Here is a 9,894-nt window from a genome sequence, read left to right as displayed (position 1 = left end):
CCCAGTCTGCCAGCCCCGGAACCTCAGCCCTAGCCCCCGTCTCCCAGCCCACCGAGTGCTGGCCACAGCCCCCACACCCTGCCTCCACCCCACAGCTGCTCCCAGGGGCCTGCATCCCTTTTCAATTCCCCAGCTCTCTCTGGGTCCCAGGCCCAGGCCTTTCTTTCCCCAGGACCACGGGACCAGGCGAGGCTGCCCAGTCTGGGGGAGCGGGCGCCGGCCTCCCTGGAAGGCCACAAGGCACTCAAGCTCGGGGCCAGAGATGTGTCTGGAAGCTGCTGGGGACAGGGCCAAGGCTGTCCAGCCCAGCTGCTCCTTTGTTCCAGCCCCTGCCCCCCACATCCCCGGCCACGGGGCTGGCCTCAGCAGCACTCTCCGGCCAGCTCTAGGCTGGAGAGGAACATCCATTGTGGCCCCAAGACCTCACCCAACCTCACGGCAGCTGCCCAGCCCCACCTCCTCTTCCTTTGGTTGGGACATTTGCTGACCGTGGCCTTTTCGGTCCAAGGTGGGTGGCCACAGGGAGCAGAGGGTCGGAGGTACAAAGCCCAAAGGCCCCCAGGACCCAGGCAAGCTGAAGCCCTCAGACAGCCGGTGTCCAGCCTCTTCTTTGCTTTCAGATAAGAACTTAAAAGAGAAAACATCCTACTGAAAAGAAGCTCGGCTTTTCCCCGCTGCTGGCTGAGTGGGTTTCCTAAGAGCAAGTATTTCGTCCACCCAGCAGCGCTTTTCAGCGAGGAGCATCTCCGTCTCCATGGAGGGCAGCCTGGAATGGGGGAACGTGGTCAGGCTGCCATTGCCGTGGCCTGTGTGGCTCCGAGTGGGCTGGCGACCGTGACCACTGGCTCCAAGGAAGAAAGAGCCCAGATGGGGAGTGTCTGCCAGTACCTGTGGTGCAAATGCTCCCACCGGGGCTGGCTTCGAGCTGCCAAGGGGACACACTGCAGGCTGGGGTGGGCACCCTGCGGTGACCCCAAGTGACCTGGCCTCGGACAGACATAACACACGACCGACCTCAGGAGCCTGGAGGAGCGTACAGAGCCACACCGCGAGAGGCAGGGGCGAGTGCTGTGTTCAGCGCTTCTGTATGTAGTGACTCCTCTGTTTGTGAGTTCTTATGATTTAATTTGTTTTTGAGATAGGGTTTTGCTCCATCACTCAGGCTGGAGGGCTGTGGTGCAACCACAGCTCACTGCAGCCTCAACCTCCTGGGCTCAACCTCCTGTCTCAGCTTCCTGAGGAGCAGGGACCGCAGGTACACGCCACTGCATCCAGTTTATTGATTGATTTATTTTTGAGATGGAGTCTCGCTCTGTCGCCCAGGCTGGAGTGCAGTGGCGCGATCTTGGCTTGGTGCAAGCTCTGCCTCCCGAGTTCACGCTATTCTCCTGCCTCAGCCTCCCGAGTAGCTGGGACTACAGGCGCCCGCCACCACACTTGGCTAAGTTTTTTGTATTTTTAGTAAAGATGGGGTTTCACCGTGTTAGCCAGGATGGTCTCGATCTCCTGACCTTGTGATCCACCCACCTCAGCCCCCCAAAGTGCTGGGATTACAGGCGTGAGCCGCTGCGCCCACCCAATTTATTTTATTTAATTTTATTTATTTATTTTTGAGATAGAGTCTTGCTCTGTCGCCCAGGCTGGAGTGCAGTGGCGCGATCTCAGCTCACTGCAAGCTCCACCTCCCGGGTACACGCCATTCTCCTGCCTCAGCCTCCCGAGTACCTGGGAATACAGGCGCCCGCCACCACGCCTGGCTAATTTTTTTGTATTTTTAGTAGAGACGGGGTTTCATCATGTTAGCCAGGATGGTCTCGATCTCCTGACCTTGTGATCCGATTTATTTCTTTATCTGTAGAGATGAGGTCTTGCTGTGTTGCCCAGGCTGGTCTCTCACTCCTGTCCTCCAGTGATGCCCCCTCCTCCGTCTTCTGGCGTGCTGGGATTGTAGCACAAGCCCCGACACCCGGCTGATTTCATTTTAATAGTGCTGCGTATAATGGGCCAGCTCACCCGATTCCAGGACATGAAGGCTCAGCTCTTATGAGCTGGCTCAGCACACCACCTGTGAGATGGCTCCAATTCACACCAGACCTCAACAAGACCGAGGCTTTGGTCTGAGCCTGAAGGCCCCACCCTTAGCCCCAAGCAAGAGGGGTCCTGTGTTCCCCTCCAGTTCAGCTGAGGCCTGAGCTGCCTTTGCGACCCCATCCTGAGTACCCCAAGGCCCTGGGATTCCTGCAGCTCCTGCGCCAAAGGTCCCACGAGCACTCCGTGTCTTCCTCTTCCACGTCCTCTGCCTGCGGTGCTGTGCTCGGTGTGGGGGCAGCCAAGGGCACTCCATGCAGGATGTGGACGCAGCATGGCCACTCGGACTGCGGGCCCAGCAAGAGCCCGAAGCCCCTTCCCATGAGGGTGAAGCCGGAGGCGACGGAGGGAGGCAGGGGGTGTGGCCGCGTTTTGTCAGGAAGCAGAGATTTCTAACCTTGAGTCTGAACGTCCAGGCTGGTGTGAAGTCTGTCAAGGCGGGAGCATGGAGCGCACTCTGCAAGTTCCACGGGGCGTCAGCCGGGGCGGTGGTATTTAACGCCAGGACCTGCAGTGCGTGGGCCTCGCTTGAGCTCCAGGCCCTGCCTGCCTTAGGGCATCCGCCGGGTGGGCTGTATTTAAATGCTTGCACATGTGATGCCTGGGCCTTGACAGAGCTCCAGGGCCTGCCCACGATGGTGCAGCCGCGTTCTGGGTGAAAACACACCCGGTGAAGGCTGGAGGAGGGAAGAGTGAGCTTTCCCTGCCTGGGAGTCTCTGAGGGGTCCAGACTGAGGGTTGGGGGTGCAGGAGGGGAGGCCCCAGGGCTCAGTGGATCCCAGGGTGTTCCCAGCGGGGTTCAGTGGGTTTTGTTGAGGAATTTGGACTCTGCTCCAGGGGTAATGGGAGCCAACAGGCCGGGGTACCTCCTCCCTCCTCCCCGCGATCCGGGTGCCCAGAGGAGCCAGGCAGCGTGGCTGAGGCCCCACAGGTGTGCGGGAGGGAGTGCAGAGCAGGGCACCCTGGTGCCTGAGGACAGAGGGTGCTTCCTTCCTGGGGCAGCAGCCTCCCTGCAAGAAGGCGGCTCTCCAGGGCTGCCTGGAACGCATCACCGCCAGCTTGCAATCTGCACCCTGTGATTTATTTATATGGGGTTGAAATACTGCAGGGATCCCATGCTGCTGCATCAGGATTGGGCCCACGTAGGAAGCCTAATGCACGGCGAACCATTCGCCTTACGTGAAAAATGCACCATGGCGTCAGAAAGCCACTAGGAAGTTTCGAGATGTCCGTGCTGTGGTCCTCACACGGCCCGACTGGCTGTCAACGCCCCGGTCCTGCCGCCCGTGTTGCCAGTGGATGATCCAGGCGTCCCTCGTGCGAGGTGCCTTGGAGAGCCTGCAGACACCAGGCCTCTCGCCAGGGAGTGAGGGAAAGGTCTTCCCCTGGGACCCATGAATTTCACCTTCACCCACAGGCCACGGGGAACCCGTCTGGTGCAAGGCGCTCAGCGCACCACCAAGAGCCTTTTAAAAAGGCTTTGGGCAACACGGAGGAAGAAAACCCAGTTTTAAACGCCAGATGTGGCTTGTGGGAACTTCCTAGGGTAGCACGTCCAGTGGGAGTGTCTGTGGAGATGGGAACGCCCGTGTCTGTGTGAGCCACGTGGTGGTCACTGGTCATACGTGGTGGGAACGCCCGTGTCTGCGTGAGCCACACGGTGGTCACTGGTCACATGTGGCTGCTGAGCCCTTGAAGTGTGGCCCATGTAATTGAGGAAGTGCGGCCTGTGCAATTGAGGAGCCGGCTTTTAAATTTTATTTAATTTTAATGAATTTAAATGTAAACATAAATAGCTACCATATTATACCGTGTCTAGGTTGATGACAATATTGTCTTTTTTTTTTTTGGCTTTTTAAAGTGGTTATATCATTATTATTATTTAATTACATTAATTTATTTTTGAGACAGGGTCTTGCTGTGTCACCCAGGCTGCAGTGCAGTGGGGCAGTCACAGCTCACTGCAGCTTCAACTTTCCATGCTCAAGCCATCCTCCCGCCTCAGCCTCCCGAGTGCCTGGGACTACAGGCACGTGCCACCACGCATGGCAAATTTTTTATTGTTGGTAGACACGAGGTCTCACTCTGCTGCCTGGGCTGGCCTTGAACTCCTAGGCTCAATTCATCTTCCCATCTTGGCTTCTTGCAGTGTTGGGATTGCAGGTGTAGGCCACCTGTGCCAGGTCTATGTTTTATTTGTAAACATAAGCGGTACAGGTGCAGTTTTGTTACATGGAAACACTGTGTAGTGGTGACATCGGGGCTGTCCGTGTGGCCACCACCAGACCGTGTACATTGTACCCACCAGGAACTTTCTCATCCCTCGCCCCGCCCTCCCGAGTCTCCGTGAATGAGTGCTCCCCACTCTGTGTCCACCCACGGGCACCCATCATTCAGCTCCCACCTGTAAAAGTGAGGACACATGCTCTGTGTCCCATTTCTGAATTGTTTGACTCGGTACTATGTTCTCCTGTTCCATTCACGTTCCTGCAAAAGGCACCATTTTACACTTTTTCGTGGCTGAATAGTACCCCATCGTACATGTGCACGGCATTCTCCTTCTCCAGCCGTCTGTTGGTGGAGCCCGAGGCTGATTCCGTGTCTTTGCTATTGCAAACGGTGCCATGATGAACGAACACATGCAGGTGTCTTTTTGATGTAATCATTTCCTGAGTAGCTGCCCAGCAGTGGGATTGCTGGATGAGTTGTTTTTAGTTCTTTGATAAATCTCTTTACTGGGGCAGTGGGATTGCTGATGAGTTCTCTGTTTTTAGGTCTTTGATAAATCTTCGGGCTCCACAGGGGCTGACAATATTCCCAGGGAGGGTTTGGGAGACGCAGGTGTGTGTACTTCTCAGAACTCAGCTCACGGGACCGTTAAGACCTGTGAATTCCACTGTAAATTCTACCTAAAACAAGAGAACTGTTGACAGATATTGGACTCTAGTTAATACTTCTGAAATATTTGTGTGGAAATATAACGATGTCTACAACTTCCTGTGAAACGCGTCCAATAAAGTGAGATGGGTTGACGGACGGGTGGAGGGACGGAGCGGTGAATGGGTCTACGGTGAAGACAATGAGCCCATGTTAATCGTAGAATCCAGGCGGAGGTGCCGGGCTCCATAATAAAATGCTGAAGAAGTTCCAAATACAGTCAGCGATGGAGTGTTCTTTTATTACGCTGGGCGGGTCATGGTGTAAATTTCCCCCATTAGGAGAATCACAGAGCAATGGGAGGGGGTGGTGGGCAGTGGAGCTGCCTCTTGCCAGCTCCTGGGAGTCACCACACTCTTTTCTGCAGGGCCATGTTCGGCGACATCACAGGGGCAACGTGAAGGCGGCTGTGGCGGCAGCATTTACACCATGGGAAGTGGCAGTCCCTGCGGGTCAGGGTCTTCCTAGGTTGCTGACTGTTAGACGTTTGCCGGCACAGCACGGGGAGTGGCAGGGAGGCCGCTATCCCCCAGGGAGCATCCCTGAGGACAGGGCAGCATCGACGCAGCTGTGCTGCCTGCACCCGGCACAAGTCCTGGCCCAGAGTGAGTGCCTGGCCTTCGTGTGTGGACTTGCTTTGGAAACAGGATGGGTGCAGGACAGCGAGTGCTGGTGGAGCGTGGAGGGGAGGAGAGGGTGGATCCAGACACCTCTTAATTTCCAAGCCTGGAACTGAGGGGCTCCTCCTTTTGCCTTCTCCACCCCCACAGGGGCCGTGCTTGTTCCTGGGGTGGCTCAGTGTGGCTTCTGAGCCCCAAACCCACCGGCTGGATGGTCCACGAAGGGCCACTCATTCATCAGACGGCTCAGGGCCATTCACAAATCAGGTCGCCACCTTCTAGAGTTTGTCTCCTCCTCAGCAGGCCCAGCAAGAGCGTTTCTCGGCTATGCAGGTACAGAGGCAGGTGGCCAAACTCCGGCCCCATGAGGGGACTTCCCCACCTGGTCTGAGGGTCCAGTCCCTCCCCGTGTCCTCACATGAGCAGCGGCAGGACGATCTCTGCCTCCAGGGACCAACCTCCCTCCCGCAGAGCATTTAGAACAAGTCCTGGGCGTGGGAATGCATCCCTGGGCTTAGTTCCCGAGCGGCCTGGGAGGGGAGTGGCCCCGTCTGCCTTGACCAGAGGCCCAGTGGCTTCAGTCCACACTATTGCACACGTGCACACACACACCCTTGCACACCCTCCCACACGCACACTTGCACAACCCTCGCATGCACCCTCCCACACTCTCTCACACAGGCACACACCCTCGTGCACACATGCACACGTGCACACCCTTGCACACATGCACACACTTACACACGCATGCACACGCACATGCACACGTGCACACCCTTGCACACGCATGCACACGCACACACATATGCATACACGGCACGTGACATGTTTAGATAAAATGTGTTCGTGGCCGTTCTGTTCTGCAACTTGTTCATCGTACCATTTCGACTCTTGCTGTCCTGCTGTCCACACGCGGATGTGCCCTGACGCTGTGTCCTCTGCTGTGGGGTGTCCCACGGTGCTCCACACCCCTTGCCTGGTCCCCAGGTGTGCGGCCCCCATGCTGTCCACCTGCAGGCTCCTGCTGGATGACAGGCACCTGTATCTCAGAGGCGTCCGCACAGCCCCCGCCCAGGGCGGAGGCCTCTTTCTTGCATCTGCGCAGGGCTGGCTGCTGCTGGGCGCTGGTGCCGTCCGCCGGGTGGGCTGGAGCAGCTTCGAGCTGGGTCTGACGTGCGCATCATTGCCGGTGTGTGAGGTCAGGTGTCTGGTCACTGACGGCCGGCCTCCCTGTGTGTCCTTCTCTGGGAATCGCCTCTCCTGCCCTTTGAGAGAAGCATGCCTTCCATGTTACACAAATGTTCCTCCTGCTCCAGCCCTGCCCTCGCCAGCAGCAGGACACAGGCCGGTGCTGAATAAGCCCTTGTTGGCCGGGGCTGGGCACACAGTGAAAAGGGTTTGTGAACCGAGCCAGGGCCGAGAAGAAAGCAGCGGCCGCCCCTGGGGAGCGGGGACTGGGCCGGGGGCTCTGTGCCAGGGCACACTGATGTGCCAGGGCACACTGAGTCACGGGGCAGGGGAAGGTCCAAGGGGCCGCTCCCATCCCGTGGACGGCCTCGCAGGCCAGCGTGTCTACCCTTGCGGGGCCTCAGTTTCCCAGTGGGCAGGTTCCCCTCTGTTGTCCTGGGGTCAGGCTGGCTCACCTGCCCTGAGGGACATCCCCTGGGGCCTGCCCTGCCCAACTCCCTGCCAACCAGATGCCCCCACTGTGGGGATATTTTCCACCAGTGGGAGGCCAGATGTGGAGGTGGGGTGCTGCTTCCACGCCCTAAGGGTGTTCCCCGTCCCTGACCCCCTTCCCCAAAGTCAAGGAGCAGCATCCAGATACACAGGGTCCACGCGGGAATGGACGGGCCCTGCCCACCCGGTGGCTGAACGCCCTCAGTGGAATTGCCTTCTGCTGACAGCAGGTGCTGACATGCACCCAGGTTCCCTGACACCATCTGTCAGCGGCCCCAGTGCAAGGACCAGGCTCTGGCACAGACAACTTGCCTCCTCCCAGGCCCCCCTTCTCCTCTCCCAGTCCGGAGCCCATGAGCCCACCAGGGAGGAGGGAAGAGGAAGGAGGGAGGAGGGAGATGGCTGACCTCCATTTCCTGGGGTGAATCCCGGCTGGAGCAGAGCTTTGGTGGGGCAGAGGCCTTTCTGTCTCCAGCCCATGTGCCCACCCCAGCCCAGCCCCCTCCTTCTGAGGCCCCTGGGGTAGGATGTCCAGTGCCAGCTGCCCACGGGGCTGCAGGTCTGGGCTGCTTCTCCTGGAACTCAGGGTCTTGCAGCTGTGCTGGAGAGAGCTGAGCCTGAGCCCCACGGGCCCGGGAAGGGCAGAGCACATTCCTGGGCTCCATGCCCAGGGCTCCTTCCCCAGGGCCCTCCACATGCCTGATCCTAAGGGCGGTGTAGACAGCGAGAAAGGAAGTGTGTTCTCTGGGGGGCTGGAGTGTGGGCATGGTGTCACTGGCCATGGTGCATGCCAGGAGGAGGTTGAGGGGAGTCCTGCAAGGCGGGCTGGGCAGGGGTGGGCAGCTCCCGATTCTGGATCTCTTTGGCCTGCAGGTGATGGAAACTCAGTCAATCTCAGCGAGAACGCTCGGGTCACAGGGCTGCAAAGTCTGGGGGAACATGCAGCTTCAGGTCCGGCCTGATCCAGGGACTTGGATGCTGAGCCACGGTTGCACTCTGCCTCCCTCTCTGTCCTGCTGCCCTCTGGGATGGCCTCTGCTGCGGGGAGGCACCCACATTCCATGTGCAAAGTAGGTGTGACCTCCGTCACAGCTGCCGGGCTTAAGGATGCGCGGCTCTCCCGGTGTTTCTGGAGGACATCCCGGGCAGCACAGGTGGGTTCCCAGGGCCTCCTGCTCACCGTTGGCCGTTGCTGGTCCTCTGGTAGGCCGGATCTGCAGAGGTGCCCACCTGAGATGGAGCAGGGTTGGTCCTCCTAGACTCAAGGATGAGGGGTCGAGGAGGGTCCAAGAGGGAAGTGGGGGGCCAGGCAGGGGGTGCGTTCGGGGCCCAGAGTGGCCACACAGCCCCCATGGGGCCATCTCCGCAGAGTTTGTGGGACCTCATCTTAGTCCCTCTGGCTGCTGGAACAGAAGACTGTGCACTAGGCAGCTCATAAGCAGCAGAAATTCACCACTCACAGCTCCAGAAGCTGGAAGTGGAGACCCGGGCGCCGGCAGGTTCAGCGTCTGCTGAGGGCTTCCTGGGGCATAGACAGCGTCTTCTGGCTGCGTCCTCACACGGGAAAGGGGTGAGGAAGCTCTTGAAGCCCCCTTTTGTAAGGGCACTCACCCATCCACGGGGCTTCACCCCATCCCCTCCCAAGGCCCCGCCCCGGACACCAGCAGCTTAGGGGTGAGGATTTCAGAGCAGGATCTTGAGGCACATTCAGTCCATAGCCCCCTAGGACCCTCGGTGGGTGGTCCCCATGGCCTTCTTGGGGGTGAGCGGGCTTGTTCCTCGGCTTGTCGTGGGGGCCACAGTGCGGTGCCTGAAGTCTCCTGCAGATCTCGTCAGAGAAGAGAGAAACGCCCCCACCCCCTCGTGCTTCTCCTAAAATTCTAGGAGGGTCCGGAGGGCCCTTAATCCCAGCCTGAAACCTGGGCTGGGCGTCCCATCCCGGGCGCCATCCCCCTCGCCCTGAAAGCTCCCAGCAGCCTCCGTGGGTGCCCCTTCCTCACCAGGCCCGGGGCGCCTGGCCCTCTGGGAACGCTGGGTCTTGGGGTGGACACGATGCTTTCTTATTCCCCTGAGGACTAGCCGGCCTGAGCAGGGGGTGCGGTGTGTAGGGCAAGGATCCCCTGGAGCCAACGCCCAGGCTCCATCGATGCTGGGAGTGTTGGGGGAATCTCGGGGGTCTCTGTCTGATGCTGGGAGTGTTGTGGAGTCTCGGGGGTCTCCGTCCAATGCTGGGAGTGTTGGGGAGTCTTGGGGTCTCCATCGATGCTGGGAGTGTTGGGGAGTCTCGGTCTCCGGCCTCAGCAACTGCATCCGTCACATGGGAAGGAAACCGAGTGCCTGGTTCCTGGGTTCCTGAGCCTCGGATGAGCTCAGATTTACAAAGAGCTGGAAGAGGCCTGGCCCCCGGCAGAAGCCCAGCAGGTGTTTGTCCAACAGGGTCAGGCGATGCAGCCCCCGAAGCCGGCAGGCCTTCCCCTCTGGGCAGGTGGCAAGGAGCTGCCTCCATTCACAAAGCTCCAAGCTCTCCTTTTCCTTCCCCCACGCACGAGCTTAGTTGAGCAGAGGGAGA

General features: G+C 59.1%; 1 pseudogene; it reads left to right on the top strand.

The window, feature by feature from the left end:
• Positions 1-2,026: 2,026 nt before the first annotated feature.
• On the top strand, positions 2,027-7,682 carry LOC105522468 (annotated as a pseudogene).
• The last annotated feature ends 2,212 nt before the right edge of the window (positions 7,683-9,894 follow it).

This window comes from Colobus angolensis, unplaced genomic scaffold, assembly GCF_000951035.1.
Source record: "Colobus angolensis palliatus isolate OR3802 unplaced genomic scaffold, Cang.pa_1.0 Scaffold43, whole genome shotgun sequence".
In the NCBI taxonomy this organism is placed as follows: Eukaryota; Metazoa; Chordata; class Mammalia; order Primates; family Cercopithecidae; genus Colobus; species Colobus angolensis.
This window is presented reverse-complemented; position numbering and strand designations above follow the sequence as displayed.